Source organism: Eumetopias jubatus, unplaced genomic scaffold (genome assembly GCF_037043125.1).
Source record: "Eumetopias jubatus isolate StellerSeaLion01/CBP00866 unplaced genomic scaffold, mEumJub1_p1.0 scaffold_17, whole genome shotgun sequence".
Lineage (NCBI taxonomy): Eukaryota > Metazoa > Chordata > Mammalia > Carnivora > Otariidae > Eumetopias > Eumetopias jubatus.
In genome coordinates, this window is record NW_028274823.1 from 69,820,929 (window position 1) to 69,836,019 (window position 15,091).

General features: G+C 70.7%; 8 non-coding genes across 8 annotated transcripts; all 8 read right to left on the reverse strand.

Moving 5' to 3' along the window:
* Nucleotides 1-270: 270 nt before the first annotated feature.
* Nucleotides 271-389, reverse strand: LOC148162182 (5S ribosomal RNA). The gene has a single exon (XR_015767182.1). It is a non-coding gene; the product is annotated as a 5S ribosomal RNA (ribosomal RNA).
* A 1,961-nt stretch (nucleotides 390-2,350) lies between these two features.
* LOC148162183 (5S ribosomal RNA) lies at nucleotides 2,351-2,469 on the reverse strand. The gene has a single exon (XR_015767183.1). It is a non-coding gene; the product is annotated as a 5S ribosomal RNA (ribosomal RNA).
* A 2,070-nt stretch (nucleotides 2,470-4,539) lies between these two features.
* Nucleotides 4,540-4,658, reverse strand: LOC148162184 (5S ribosomal RNA). The gene has a single exon (XR_015767184.1). It is a non-coding gene; the product is annotated as a 5S ribosomal RNA (ribosomal RNA).
* A 1,960-nt stretch (nucleotides 4,659-6,618) lies between these two features.
* On the reverse strand, nucleotides 6,619-6,737 carry LOC148162185 (5S ribosomal RNA). The gene has a single exon (XR_015767185.1). It is a non-coding gene; the product is annotated as a 5S ribosomal RNA (ribosomal RNA).
* A 1,954-nt stretch (nucleotides 6,738-8,691) lies between these two features.
* Nucleotides 8,692-8,810, reverse strand: LOC148162186 (5S ribosomal RNA). The gene has a single exon (XR_015767186.1). It is a non-coding gene; the product is annotated as a 5S ribosomal RNA (ribosomal RNA).
* A 1,950-nt stretch (nucleotides 8,811-10,760) lies between these two features.
* LOC148162187 (5S ribosomal RNA) lies at nucleotides 10,761-10,879 on the reverse strand. Its single transcript, XR_015767187.1, has one exon. It is a non-coding gene; the product is annotated as a 5S ribosomal RNA (ribosomal RNA).
* A 1,950-nt stretch (nucleotides 10,880-12,829) lies between these two features.
* On the reverse strand, nucleotides 12,830-12,948 carry LOC148162188 (5S ribosomal RNA). Its single transcript, XR_015767188.1, has one exon. It is a non-coding gene; the product is annotated as a 5S ribosomal RNA (ribosomal RNA).
* A 1,955-nt stretch (nucleotides 12,949-14,903) lies between these two features.
* On the reverse strand, nucleotides 14,904-15,022 carry LOC148162189 (5S ribosomal RNA). The gene has a single exon (XR_015767189.1). It is a non-coding gene; the product is annotated as a 5S ribosomal RNA (ribosomal RNA).
* Between the last annotated feature and the right edge of the window lie 69 nt (nucleotides 15,023-15,091).

The following is a 15,091-nucleotide window of genomic DNA, read 5'->3' on the forward strand; positions in this document are numbered from 1 at the left end:
CCACCCGCCCCCGCCGCCCCCCAGCCCGCCCTTGTTCAAGTGGGCGTGGGCGTGGTGGCTTGCAGGTGGAAGGGCCGGCTGGCGGCCGTTTGCCCGTGCAGCCGGCACCCGCAGCGGGCCCGGGACCCGCGGGGCGGTGCGCGCGTGGCGAGGGGCCGGGGGCCAGGGGGTGTTTGGAGGAAGCCTTGCTGGGTAAGGCGGGGGGGGGGGGCTGTGGCGGCAAAGGGAGGGGAAGGGAGGCCGAAGGGGCAAGAAAAGACCAAGAAAAAAAGCCTACAGCACCCGGTATTCCCAGGCGGTCTCCCATCCAAGTACTAACCAGGCCCGACCCTGCTTAGCTTCCGAGATCAGACGAGATCGGGCGCGTTCAGGGTGGTATGGCCGTAGACGTGAGCTGCTGCCACTAGGCGCCCTAAGAGCCTGCTCTGTGCCTCCCGACCCGCGCCCTGCCGCTCTTCGCTCCTCACTCCCCACCCGCCCCCCCTCCTGCCCTGGGCCTTGCACCTGCCTGCCCGCCTGCCTGCCTTCCAACCGGCCCAGGGGACGGGGGCGCCTGCAGCGCCCCCCTGTCGCGAAAGTCCAGGCACTCTCCCGCACGGGGACTCTCCAGTCCCGGCAGCCGCCGCCGCCACCGCCGCCTGGCTCCCGAGATGGCAAAGGGGAGCGTCGGGGCGCCGGGAGCGCGGCCCGCGCGGTGTTCTCCGCGCCCACCCACCCACCGTCCCCCACCCTCCGCCCGAGGGCAAGCGAGGGCCGCCACCAGGCCTTCCCGCCTCTCCACCCCGCCTTGCTCAAAGCCAGCGCCAGCCACCGGCGCCCGCCAGGGACCCTCCTCAGCAGCCCAACCCCATCGCCCTTCCTCCGCCACCCTTCCCTCGCCCACCCACCGACGCCAGGACCCGACTGAGAGACTCGAGAGCACGGCTGGCACAGACGAACGCACAGACACTCGGGGAAAGACAGAGACCCAGAGAGAGGGAGATGTAGATAGAGAGGAAGAGACACACAGGGGGAGACACAGACAGAGCATCCAACACACAGACCCGCTCGGACCGCACGACAGACGCACGCAGACCCTGACCTGGATGTGCACAGGGACTCAGACTCAGGTGCCCCCGACAGAAACAGACACACAGCCCACACACACCGCACAGCACACAGCACAGCACAGCACAGCACAGCACAGGACAGCACAGAACACCACACCACAGCACACCACACACACACACACACACACACAGACACACACACACACACACACACACACACACACACGGAGGAGGCTGTGTTGGCGAGGAAGCTGGCCCCGGGGAGGGTGGTCGTCCTTGGGCGTGGTTTGGGCGCCCAGGAGCTCCTCGGGGCCCGAGGACTTGCAGCCCAGTCTCCAGGAAACCCGCTCTGCTCCCATTCCTGCCCGGGACCCTCTGTGGCCCTGGGCGCGTACGGGCCATTCTCCTATGCTCTCGTCCTTGACTTGGGGGGCCGCTTTTGCTCGTCGGGCGCCGCGCGCCGCCGTCCCGCCGTGTCGATGAGCGAACGAGCCTCGCTCTTCGCTTCGCCGTTGCGGGGAGACTGAGCACGGACTCGGGTGTCAACGGGTGGTCCCGGGTGCCAACGGGTGAGGGCCCGGGCGGTCGGCCATCTTGTATCATGCCCACACGGAGCGGGGACCCCCGGCCCGGGGGCAAAGGGACGGTGATCCGCCGGGAGGGGGGGAATGCCCGCCCGGGTGGAAGCGCAGCCCAGGGCTGCTGGGGAGAAGGTGGAGGCGTGCCCAGGCAGAAGATGGGGCCGGTTGCCCGGTGTGCCTGGGCACTCGGGGCGGCCCAGGGGAATGTCCAGTGACTCGGTGGATGAGGGCCCGAGGCGCGGGACCTCGGAAGGGCACGCCTGCCTGCCGGGCAGGGGTGCCGTCCCATACGCGCTCCCACCCCCACCCCCACCCCGCCCCCTACGCCCACCCCCTCCCCCACACCCCTCCCCCACCCCCGGCCCCACCCCCACCGCGCCCCAAGCCCGCCGCGGTCCTCGCCGCCCTCCCCCTTTACCTCCCTCCGAACCCGCCGCCTCCCCCCGACCCACCCGCCCCCGCCGCCCCCCAGCCCGCCCTTGTTCAAGTGGGCGTGGGCGTGGTGGCTTGCAGGTGGAAGGGCCGGCTGGCGGCCGTTTGCCCGTGCAGCCGGCACCCGCAGCGGGCCCGGGACCCGCGGGGCGGTGCGCGCGTGGCGAGGGGCCGGGGGCCAGGGGGTGTTTGGAGGAAGCCTTGCTGGGTAAGGCGGGGGGGGGGGGGGCTGTGGCGGCAAAGGGAGGGGAAGGGAGGCCGAAGGGGCAAGAAAAGACCAAGAAAAAAAGCCTACAGCACCCGGTATTCCCAGGCGGTCTCCCATCCAAGTACTAACCAGGCCCGACCCTGCTTAGCTTCCGAGATCAGACGAGATCGGGCGCGTTCAGGGTGGTATGGCCGTAGACGTGAGCTGCTGCCACTAGGCGCCCTAAGAGCCTGCTCTGTGCCTCCCGACCCGCGCCCTGCCGCTCTTCGCTCCTCACTCCCCACCCGCCCCCCCTCCTGCCCTGGGCCTTGCACCTGCCTGCCCGCCTGCCTGCCTTCCAACCGGCCCAGGGGACGGGGGCGCCTGCAGCGCCCCCCTGTCGCGAAAGTCCAGGCACTCTCCCGCACGGGGACTCTCCAGTCCCGGCAGCCGCCGCCGCCACCGCCGCCTGGCTCCCGAGATGGCAAAGGGGAGCGTCGGGGCGCCGGGAGCGCGGCCCGCGCGGTGTTCTCCGCGCCCACCCACCCACCGTCCCCCACCCTCCGCCCGAGGGCAAGCGAGGGCCGCCACCAGGCCTTCCCGCCTCTCCACCCCGCCTTGCTCAAAGCCAGCGCCAGCCACCGGCGCCCGCCAGGGACCCTCCTCAGCAGCCCAACCCCATCGCCCTTCCTCCGCCACCCTTCCCTCGCCCACCCACCGACGCCAGGACCCGACTGAGAGACTCGAGAGCACGGCTGGCACAGACGAACGCACAGACACTCGGGGAAAGACAGAGACCCAGAGAGAGGGAGATGTAGATAGAGAGGAAGAGACACACAGGGGGAGACACAGACAGAGCATCCAACACACAGACCCGCTCGGACCGCACGACAGACGCACGCAGACCCTGACCTGGATGTGCACAGGGACTCAGACTCAGGTGCCCCCGACAGAAACAGACACACAGCCCACACACACCGCACAGCACACAGCACAGCACAGCACAGCACAGCACAGGACAGCACAGAACACCACACCACAGCACACCACACACACACACACACACACACACACACACACACACACACACACACACACAAACACACACACACACACGGAGGAGGCTGTGTTGGCGAGGAAGCTGGCCCCGGGGAGGGTGGTCGTCCTTGGGCGTGGTTTGGGCGCCCAGGAGCTCCTCGGGGCCCGAGGACTTGCAGCCCAGTCTCCAGGAAACCCGCTCTGCTCCCATTCCTGCCCGGGACCCTCTGTGGCCCTGGGCGCGTACGGGCCATTCTCCTATGCTCTCGTCCTTGACTTGGGGGGCCGCTTTTGCTCGTCGGGCGCCGCGCGCCGCCGTCCCGCCGTGTCGATGAGCGAACGAGCCTCGCTCTTCGCTTCGCCGTTGCGGGGAGACTGAGCACGGACTCGGGTGTCAACGGGTGGTCCCGGGTGCCAACGGGTGAGGGCCCGGGCGGTCGGCCATCTTGTATCATGCCCACACGGAGCGGGGACCCCCGGCCCGGGGGCAAAGGGACGGTGATCCGCCGGGAGGGGGGGAATGCCCGCCCGGGTGGAAGCGCAGCCCAGGGCTGCTGGGGAGAAGGTGGAGGCGTGCCCAGGCAGAAGATGGGGCCGGTTGCCCGGTGTGCCTGGGCACTCGGGGCGGCCCAGGGGAATGGCCAGTGACTCGGTGGATGAGGGCCCGAGGCGCGGGACCTCGGAAGGGCACGCCTGCCTGCCGGGCCGGGGTGCCGTCCCATACGCGCTCCCACCCCCACCCCCACCCCCACCCCGCCCCCTACGCCCACCCCCTCCCCCACACCCCTCCCCCACCCCCGGCCCCACCCCCACCGCGCCCCCTACGCCCACCCCCTCCCCCACACCCCTCCCCCACCCCCACCCCCACCCCCACCCCGCCCCCTACGCCCACCCTCTCCCCCACACCCCTCCCCCACACCCGGCCCCACCCCCACCGCGCCCCAAGCCCGCCGCGGTCCTCGCCGCCCTCCCCCTTTACCTCCCTCCGAACCCGCCGCCCCCCAGCCCGCCCTTGTTCAAGTGGGCGTGGGCGTGGTGGCTTGCAGGTGGAAGGGCCGGCTGGCGGCCGTTTGCCCGTGCAGCCGGCACCCGGCAGCGGGCCCGGGACCCGCGGGGCGGTGCGCGCGTGGCGAGGGGCCGGGGGCCCAGGGGGTGTTTGGAGGAAGCCTTGCTGGGTAAGGCGGGGGGGGGGGCTGTGGCGGCAAAGGGAGGGGAAGGGAGGCCGAAGGGGCAAGAAAAGACCAAGAAAAAAAGCCTACAGCACCCGGTATTCCCAGGCGGTCTCCCATCCAAGTACTAACCAGGCCCGACCCTGCTTAGCTTCCGAGATCAGACGAGATCGGGCGCGTTCAGGGTGGTATGGCCGTAGACGTGAGCTGCTGCCACTAGGCGCCCTAAGAGCCTGCTCTGTGCCTCCCGACCCGCGCCCTGCCGCTCTTCGCTCCTCACTCCCCACCCGCCCCCCCCTCCTGCCCTGGGCCTTGCACCTGCCTGCCCGCCTGCCTGCCTTCCAACCGGCCCAGGGGACGGGGGCGCCTGCAGCGCCCCCCTGTCGCGAAAGTCCAGGCACTCTCCCGCACGGGGACTCTCCAGTCCCGGCAGCCGCCGCCGCCACCGCCGCCTGGCTCCCGAGATGGCAAAGGGGAGCGTCGGGGCGCCGGGAGCGCGGCCCGCGCGGTGTTCTCCGCGCCCACCCACCCACCGTCCCCCACCCTCCGCCCGAGGGCAAGCGAGGGCCGCCACCAGGCCTTCCCGCCTCTCCACCCCGCCTTGCTCAAAGCCAGCGCCAGCCACCGGCGCCCGCCAGGGACCCTCCTCAGCAGCCCAACCCCATCGCCCTTCCTCCGCCACCCTTCCCTCGCCCACCCACCGACGCCAGGACCCGACTGAGAGACTCGAGAGCACGGCTGGCACAGACGAACGCACAGACACTCGGGGAAAGACAGAGACCCAGAGAGAGGGAGATGTAGATAGAGAGGAAGAGACACACAGGGGGAGACACAGACAGAGCATCCAACACACAGACCCGCTCGGACCGCACGACAGACGCACGCAGACCCTGACCTGGATGTGCACAGGGACTCAGACTCAGGTGCCCCCGACAGAAACAGACACACAGCCCACACACACCGCACAGCACACAGCACAGCACAGCACAGCACAGCACAGGACAGCACAGAACACCACACCACAGCACACCACACACACACACACACACCACAGACACACACACACACACACACACACACACACACACGGAGGAGGCTGTGTTGGCGAGGAAGCTGGCCCCGGGGAGGGTGGTCGTCCTTGGGCGTGGTTTGGGCGCCCAGGAGCTCCTCGGGGCCCGAGGACTTGCAGCCCAGTCTCCAGGAAACCCGCTCTGCTCCCATTCCTGCCCGGGACCCTCTGTGGCCCTGGGCGCGTACGGGCCATTCTCCTATGCTCTCGTCCTTGACTTGGGGGGCCGCTTTTGCTCGTCGGGCGCCGCGCGCCGCCGTCCCGCCGTGTCGATGAGCGAACGAGCCTCGCTCTTCGCTTCGCCGTTGCGGGGAGACTGAGCACGGACTCGGGTGTCAACGGGTGGTCCCGGGTGCCAACGGGTGAGGGCCCGGGCGGTCGGCCATCTTGTATCATGCCCACACGGAGCGGGGACCCCCGGCCCGGGGGCAAAGGGACGGTGATCCGCCGGGAGGGGGGGAATGCCCGCCCGGGTGGAAGCGCAGCCCAGGGCTGCTGGGGAGAAGGTGGAGGCGTGCCCAGGCAGAAGATGGGGCCGGTTGCCCGGTGTGCCTGGGCACTCGGGGCGGCCCAGGGGAATGGCCAGTGACTCGGTGGATGAGGGCCCGAGGCGCGGGACCTCGGAAGGGCACGCCTGCCTGCCGGGCAGGGGTGCCGTCCCATACGCGCTCCCACCCCCACCCCCACCCCGCTCCCTACGCCCACCCCCTCCCCCACACCCCTCCCCCACCCCCGGCCCCACCCCCACCGCGCCCCAAGCCCGCCGCGGTCCTCGCCGCCCTCCCCCTTTACCTCCCTCCGAACCCGCCGCCTCCCCCCGACCCACCCGCCCCCGCCGCCCCCCAGCCCGCCCTTGTTCAAGTGGGCGTGGGCGTGGTGGCTTGCAGGTGGAAGGGCCGGCTGGCGGCCGTTTGCCCGTGCAGCCGGCACCCGCAGCGGGCCCGGGACCCGCGGGGCGGTGCGCGCGTGGCGAGGGGCCGGGGGCCAGGGGGTGTTTGGAGGAAGCCTTGCTGGGTAAGGCGGGGGGGGGGGGGCTGTGGCGGCAAAGGGAGGGGAAGGGAGGCCGAAGGGGCAAGAAAAGACCAAGAAAAAAAGCCTACAGCACCCGGTATTCCCAGGCGGTCTCCCATCCAAGTACTAACCAGGCCCGACCCTGCTTAGCTTCCGAGATCAGACGAGATCGGGCGCGTTCAGGGTGGTATGGCCGTAGACGTGAGCTGCTGCCACTAGGCGCCCTAAGAGCCTGCTCTGTGCCTCCCGACCCGCGCCCTGCCGCTCTTCGCTCCTCACTCCCCACCCGCCCCCCCTCCTGCCCTGGGCCTTGCACCTGCCTGCCCGCCTGCCTGCCTTCCAACCGGCCCAGGGGACGGGGGCGCCTGCAGCGCCCCCCTGTCGCGAAAGTCCAGGCACTCTCCCGCACGGGGACTCTCCAGTCCCGGCAGCCGCCGCCGCCACCGCCGCCTGGCTCCCGAGATGGCAAAGGGGAGCGTCGGGGCGCCGGGAGCGCGGCCCGCGCGGTGTTCTCCGCGCCCACGCACCCACCGTCCCCCACCCTCCGCCCGAGGGCAAGCGAGGGCCGCCACCAGGCCTTCCCGCCTCTCCACCCCGCCTTGCTCAAAGCCAGCGCCAGCCACCGGCGCCCGCCAGGGACCCTCCTCAGCAGCCCAACCCCATCGCCCTTCCTCCGCCACCCTTCCCTCGCCCACCCACCGACGCCAGGACCCGACTGAGAGACTCGAGAGCACGGCTGGCACAGACGAACGCACAGACACTCGGGGAAAGACAGAGACCCAGAGAGAGGGAGATGTAGATAGAGAGGAAGAGACACACAGGGGGAGACACAGACAGAGCATCCAACACACAGACCCGCTCGGACCGCACGACAGACGCACGCAGACCCTGACCTGGATGTGCACAGGGACTCAGACTCAGGTGCCCCCGACAGAAACAGACACACAGCCCACACACACCGCACAGCACACAGCACAGCACAGCACAGCACAGCACAGGACAGCACAGAACACCACACCACAGCACACCACACACACACACACACACACAGACACACACACACACACACACACACGGAGGAGGCTGTGTTGGCGAGGAAGCTGGCCCCGGGGAGGGTGGTCGTCCTTGGGCGTGGTTTGGGCGCCCAGGAGCTCCTCGGGGCCCGAGGACTTGCAGCCCAGTCTCCAGGAAACCCGCTCTGCTCCCATTCCTGCCCGGGACCCTCTGTGGCCCTGGGCGCGTACGGGCCATTCTCCTATGCTCTCGTCCTTGACTTGGGGGGCCGCTTTTGCTCGTCGGGCGCCGCGCGCCGCCGTCCCGCCGTGTCGATGAGCGAACGAGCCTCGCTCTTCGCTTCGCCGTTGCGGGGAGACTGAGCACGGACTCGGGTGTCAACGGGTGGTCCCGGGTGCCAACGGGTGAGGGCCCGGGCGGTCGGCCATCTTGTATCATGCCCACACGGAGCGGGGACCCCCGGCCCGGGGGCAAAGGGACGGTGATCCGCCGGGAGGGGGGGAATGCCCGCCCGGGTGGAAGCGCAGCCCAGGGCTGCTGGGGAGAAGGTGGAGGCGTGCCCAGGCAGAAGATGGGGCCGGTTGCCCGGTGTGCCTGGGCACTCGGGGCGGCCCAGGGGAATGGCCAGTGACTCGGTGGATGAGGGCCCGAGGCGCGGGACCTCGGAAGGGCACGCCTGCCTGCCGGGCCGGGGTGCCGTCCCATACGCGCTCCCACCCGCACCCCCACCCCCACCCCGCCCCCTACGCCCACCCCCTCCCCCACACCCCTCCCCCACCCCCGGCCCCACCCCCACCGCGCCCCAAGCCCGCCGCGGTCCTCGCCGCCCTCCCCCTTTACCTCCCTCCGAACCCGCCGCCTCCCCCCGACCCACCCGCCCCCGCCGCCCCCCAGCCCGCCCTTGTTCAAGTGGGCGTGGGCGTGGTGGCTTGCAGGTGGAAGGGCCGGCTGGCGGCCGTTTGCCCGTGCAGCCGGCACCCGCAGCGGGCCCGGGACCCGCGGGGCGGTGCGCGCGTGGCGAGGGGCCGGGGGCCAGGGCGTGTTTGGAGGAAGCCTTGCTGGGTAAGGCGGGGGGGGGGGGGCTGTGGCGGCAAAGGGAGGGGAAGGGAGGCCGAAGGGGCAAGAAAAGACGAAGAAAAAAAGCCTACAGCACCCGGTATTCCCAGGCGGTCTCCCATCCAAGTACTAACCAGGCCCGACCCTGCTTAGCTTCCGAGATCAGACGAGATCGGGCGCGTTCAGGGTGGTATGGCCGTAGACGTGAGCTGCTGCCACTAGGCGCCCTAAGAGCCTGCTCTGTGCCTCCCGACCCGCGCCCTGCCGCTCTTCGCTCCTCACTCCCCACCCGCCCCCCCTCCTGCCCTGGGCCTTGCACCTGCCTGCCCGCCTGCCTGCCTTCCAACCGGCCCAGGGGACGGGGGCGCCTGCAGCGCCCCCCTGTCGCGAAAGTCCAGGCACTCTCCCACACGGGGACTCTCCAGTCCCGGCAGCCGCCGCCGCCACCGCCGCCTGGCTCCCGAGATGGCAAAGGGGAGCGTCGGGGCGCCGGGAGCGCGGCCCGCGCGGTGTTCTCCGCGCCCACCCACCCACCGTCCCCCACCCTCCGCCCGAGGGCAAGCGAGGGCCGCCACCAGGCCTTCCCGCCTCTCCACCCCGCCTTGCTCAAAGCCAGCGCCAGCCACCGGCGCCCGCCAGGGACCCTCCTCAGCAGCCCAACCCCATCGCCCTTCCTCCGCCACCCTTCCCTCGCCCACCCACCGACGCCAGGACCCGACTGAGAGACTCGAGAGCACGGCTGGCACAGACGAACGCACAGACACTCGGGGAAAGACAGAGACCCAGAGAGAGGGAGATGTAGATAGAGAGGAAGAGACACACAGGGGGAGACACAGACAGAGCATCCAACACACAGACCCGCTCGGACCGCACGACAGACGCACGCAGACCCTGACCTGGATGTGCACAGGGACTCAGACTCAGGTGCCCCCGACAGAAACAGACACACAGCCCACACACACCGCACAGCACACAGCACAGCACAGCACAGCACAGCACAGAACACCACACCACAGCACACCACACACACACACACACACACAGACACACACACACACACACACACACACACACACGGAGGAGGCTGTGTTGGCGAGGAAGCTGGCCCCGGGGAGGGTGGTCGTCCTTGGGCGTGGTTTGGGCGCCCAGGAGCTCCTCGGGGCCCGAGGACTTGCAGCCCAGTCTCCAGGAAACCCGCTCTGCTCCCATTCCTGCCCGGGACCCTCTGTGGCCCTGGGCGCGTACGGGCCATTCTCCTATGCTCTCGTCCTTGACTTGGGGGGCCGCTTTTGCTCGTCGGGCGCCGCGCGCCGCCGTCCCGCCGTGTCGATGAGCGAACGAGCCTCGCTCTTCGCTTCGCCGTTGCGGGGAGACTGAGCACGGACTCGGGTGTCAACGGGTGGTCCCGGGTGCCAACGGGTGAGGGCCCGGGCGGTCGGCCATCTTGTATCATGCCCACACGGAGCGGGGACCCCCGGCCCGGGGGCAAAGGGACGGTGATCCGCCGGGAGGGGGGGAATGCCCGCCCGGGTGGAAGCGCAGCCCAGGGCTGCTGGGGAGAAGGTGGAGGCGTGCCCAGGCAGAAGATGGGGCCGGTTGCCCGGTGTGCCTGGGCACTCGGGGCGGCCCAGGGGAATGGCCAGTGACTCGGTGGATGAGGGCCCGAGGCGCGGGACCTCGGAAGGGCACGCCTGCCTGCCGGGCCGGGGTGCCGTCCCATACGCGCTCCCACCCCCACCCCCACCCCCACCCCGCCCCCTACGCCCACCCCCTCCCCCACACCCCTCCCCCACCCCCGGCCCCACCCCCACCGCGCCCCAAGCCCGCCGTGGTCCTCGCCGCCCTCCCCCTTTACCTCCCTCCGAACCCGCCGCCTCCCCCCGACCCACCCGCCCCCGCCGCCCCCCAGCCCGCCCTTGTTCAAGTGGGCGTGGGCGTGGTGGCTTGCAGGTGGAAGGGCCGGCTGGCGGCCGTTTGCCCGTGCAGCCGGCACCCGCAGCGGGCCCGGGACCCGCGGGGCGGTGCGCGCGTGGCGAGGGGCCGGGGGCCAGGGCGTGTTTGGAGGAAGCCTTGCTGGGTAAGGCGGGGGGGGGGGCTGTGGCGGCAAAGGGAGGGGAAGGGAGGCCGAAGGGGCAAGAAAAGACCAAGAAAAAAAGCCTACAGCACCCGGTATTCCCAGGCGGTCTCCCATCCAAGTACTAACCAGGCCCGACCCTGCTTAGCTTCCGAGATCAGACGAGATCGGGCGCGTTCAGGGTGGTATGGCCGTAGACGTGAGCTGCTGCCACTAGGCGCCCTAAGAGCCTGCTCTGTGCCTCCCGACCCGCGCCCTGCCGCTCTTCGCTCCTCACTCCCCACCCGCCCCCCCTCCTGCCCTGGGCCTTGCACCTGCCTGCCCGCCTGCCTGCCTTCCAACCGGCCCAGGGGACGGGGGCGCCTGCAGCGCCCCCCTGTCGCGAAAGTCCAGGCACTCTCCCGCACGGGGACTCTCCAGTCCCGGCAGCCGCCGCCGCCACCGCCGCCTGGCTCCCGAGATGGCAAAGGGGAGCGTCGGGGCGCCGGGAGCGCGGCCCGCGCGGTGTTCTCCGCGCCCACCCACCCACCGTCCCCCACCCTCCGCCCGAGGGCAAGCGAGGGCCGCCACCAGGCCTTCCCGCCTCTCCACCCCGCCTTGCTCAAAGCCAGCGCCAGCCACCGGCGCCCGCCAGGGACCCTCCTCAGCAGCCCAACCCCATCGCCCTTCCTCCGCCACCCTTCCCTCGCCCACCCACCGACGCCAGGACCCGACTGAGAGACTCGAGAGCACGGCTGGCACAGACGAACGCACAGACACTCGGGGAAAGACAGAGACCCAGAGAGAGGGAGATGTAGATAGAGAGGAAGAGACACACAGGGGGAGACACAGACAGAGCATCCAACACACAGACCCGCTCGGACCGCACGACAGACGCACGCAGACCCTGACCTGGATGTGCACAGGGACTCAGACTCAGGTGCCCCCGACAGAAACAGACACACAGCCCACACACACCGCACAGCACACAGCACAGCACAGCACAGCACAGCACAGAACACCACACCACAGCACACCACACACACACACACACACACAGACACACACACACACACACACACACACACACGGAGGAGGCTGTGTTGGCGAGGAAGCTGGCCCCGGGGAGGGTGGTCGTCCTTGGGCGTGGTTTGGGCGCCCAGGAGCTCCTCGGGGCCCGAGGACTTGCAGCCCAGTCTCCAGGAAACCCGCTCTGCTCCCATTCCTGCCCGGGACCCTCTGTGGCCCTGGGCGCGTACGGGCCATTCTCCTATGCTCTCGTCCTTGACTTGGGGGGCCGCTTTTGCTCGTCGGGCGCCGCGCGCCGCCGTCCCGCCGTGTCGATGAGCGAACGAGCCTCGCTCTTCGCTTCGCCGTTGCGGGGAGACTGAGCACGGACTCGGGTGTCAACGGGTGGTCCCGGGTGCCAACGGGTGAGGGCCCGGGCGGTCGGCCATCTTGTATCATGCCCACACGGAGCGGGGACCCCCGGCCCGGGGGCAAAGGGACGGTGATCCGCCGGGAGGGGGGGAATGCCCGCCCGGGTGGAAGCGCAGCCCAGGGCTGCTGGGGAGAAGGTGGAGGCGTGCCCAGGCAGAAGATGGGGCCGGTTGCCCGGTGTGCCTGGGCACTCGGGGCGGCCCAGGGAAATGGCCAGTGACTCGGTGGATGAGGGCCCGAGGCGCGGGACCTCGGAAGGGCACGCCCGCCTGCCGGGCCGGGGTGCCGTCCCATACGCGCTCCCACCCCCACCCCCACCCCCACCCCGCCCCCTACGCCCACCCTCTCCCCCACACCCCTCCCCCACCCCCGGCCCCACCCCCACCGCGCCCCAAGCCCGCCGCGGTCCTCGCCGCCCTCCCCCTTTACCTCCCTCCGAACCCGCCGCCTCCCCCCGACCCACCCGCCCCCGCCGCCCCCCAGCCCGCCCTTGTTCAAGTGGGCGTGGGCGTGGTGGCTTGCAGGTGGATGGTCGGCTGGCGGCCGTTTGCCCGTGCAGCCGGCACCCGCAGCGGGCCCGGGACCCGCGGGGCGGTGCGCGCGTGGCGAGGGGCCGGGGGCCAGGGGGTGTTTGGAGGAAGCCTTGCTGGGTAAGGCGGGGGGGGGGGGGGCTGTGGCGGCAAAGGGAGGGGAAGGGAGGCCGAAGGGGCAAGAAAAGACCAAGAAAAAAAGCCTACAGCACCCGGTATTCCCAGGCGGTCTCCCATCCAAGTACTAACCAGGCCCGACCCTGCTTAGCTTCCGAGATCAGACGAGATCGGGCGCGTTCAGGGTGGTATGGCCGTAGACGTGAGCTGCTGCCACTAGGCGCCCTAAGAGCCTGCTCTGTGCCTCCCGACCCGCGCCCTGCCGCTCTTCGCTCCTCACTCCCCACCCGCCCCCCCTCCTGCCCTGGGCCTTGCACCTGCCTGCCCGCCTGCCTGCCTTCCAACCGGCCCAGGGGACGGGGGCGCCTGCAGCGCCCCCCTGTCGCGAAAGTCCAGGCACTCTCCCGCACGGGGACTCTCCAGTCCCGGCAGCCGCCGCCGCCACCGCCGCCTGGCTCCCGAGATGGCAAAGGGGAGCGTCGGGGCGCCGGGAGCGCGGCCCGCGCGGTGTTCTCCGCGCCCACCCACCCACCGTCCCCCACCCTCCGCCCGAGGGCAAGCGAGGGCCGCCACCAGGCCTTCCCGCCTCTCCACCCCGCCTTGCTCAAAGCCAGCGCCAGCCACCGGCGCCCGCCAGGGACCCTCCTCAGCAGCCCAACCCCATCGCCCTTCCTCCGCCACCCTTCCCTCGCCCACCCACCGACGCCAGGACCCGACTGAGAGACTCGAGAGCACGGCTGGCACAGACGAACGCACAGACACTCGGGGAAAGACAGAGACCCAGAGAGAGGGAGATGTAGATAGAGAGGAAGAGACACACAGGGGGAGACACAGACAGAGCATCCAACACACAGACCCGCTCGGACCGCACGACAGACGCACGCAGACCCTGACCTGGATGTGCACAGGGACTCAGACTCAGGTGCCCCCGACAGAAACAGACACACAGCCCACACACACCGCACAGCACACAGCACAGCACAGCACAGCACAGCACAGGACAGCACAGAACACCACACCACAGCACACCACACACACACACACACACACACACACACACACACACACACACACACACGGAGGAGGCTGTGTTGGCGAGGAAGCTGGCCCCGGGGAGGGTGGTCGTCCTTGGGCGTGGTTTGGGCGCCCAGGAGCTCCTCGGGGCCCGAGGACTTGCAGCCCAGTCTCCAGGAAACCCGCTCTGCCCCCATTCCTGCCCGGGACCCTCTGTGGCCCTGGGCGCGTACGGGCCATTCTCCTATGCTCTCGTCCTTGACTTGGGGGGCCGCTTTTGCTCGTCGGGCGCCGCGCGCCGCCGTCCCGCCGTGTCGATGAGCGAACGAGCCTCGCTCTTCGCTTCGCCGTTGCGGGAGACTGAGCACGGAGTCGGGTGTCAACGGGTGGTCCCGGGTGCCAACGGGTGAGGGCCCGGGCGGTCGGCCATCTTGTATCATGCCCACACGGAGCGGGGACACCCGGCCCGGGGGCAAAGGGACGGTGATCCGCCGGGAGGGGGGGAATGCCCGCGCGGGTGGAAGCGCAGCCCAGGGCTGCTGGGGAGAAGGTGGAGGCGTGCCCAGGCAGAAGATGGGGCCGGTTGCCCGGTGTGCCTGGGCACTCGGGGCGGCCCAGGGGAATGGCCAGTGACTCGGTGGATGAGGGCCCGAGGCGCGGGACCTCGGAAGGGCACGCCTGCCTGCCGGGCCGGGGTGCCGTCCCATACGCGCTCCCACCCCCACCCCCACCCCCACCCCGCCCCCTACGCCCACCCCCTCCCCCACACCCCTCCCCCACCCCCGGCCCCACCCCCACCGCGCCCCAAGCCCGCCGCGGTCCTCGCCGCCCTCCCCCTTTACCTCCCTCCGAACCCGCCGCCTCCCCCCGACCCACCCGCCCCCGCCGCCCCCCAGCCCGCCCTTGTTCAAGTGGGCGTGGGCGTGGTGGCTTGCAGGTGGAAGGGCCGGCTGGCGGCCGTTTGCCCGTGCAGCCGGCACCCGCAGCGGGCCCGGGACCCGCGGGGCGGTGCGCGCGTGGCGAGGGGCCGGGGGCCAGGGCGTGTTTGGAGGAAGCCTTGCTGGGTAAGGCGGGGGGGGGGGGGCTGTGGCGGGAAAGGGAGGGGAAGGGAGGCCGAAGGGGCAAGAAAAGACGAAGAAAAAAAGCCTACAGCACCCGGTATTCCCAGGCGGTCTCCCATCCAAGTACTAACCAGGCCCGACCCTGCTTAGCTTCCGAGATCAGACGAGATCGGGCGCGTTCAGGGTGGTATGGCCGTAGACGTGAGCTGCTGCCACTAGGCGCCCTAAGAGCCTGCTCTGTGCCTCCCGACCCGCGCCCTGCCGCTCTTC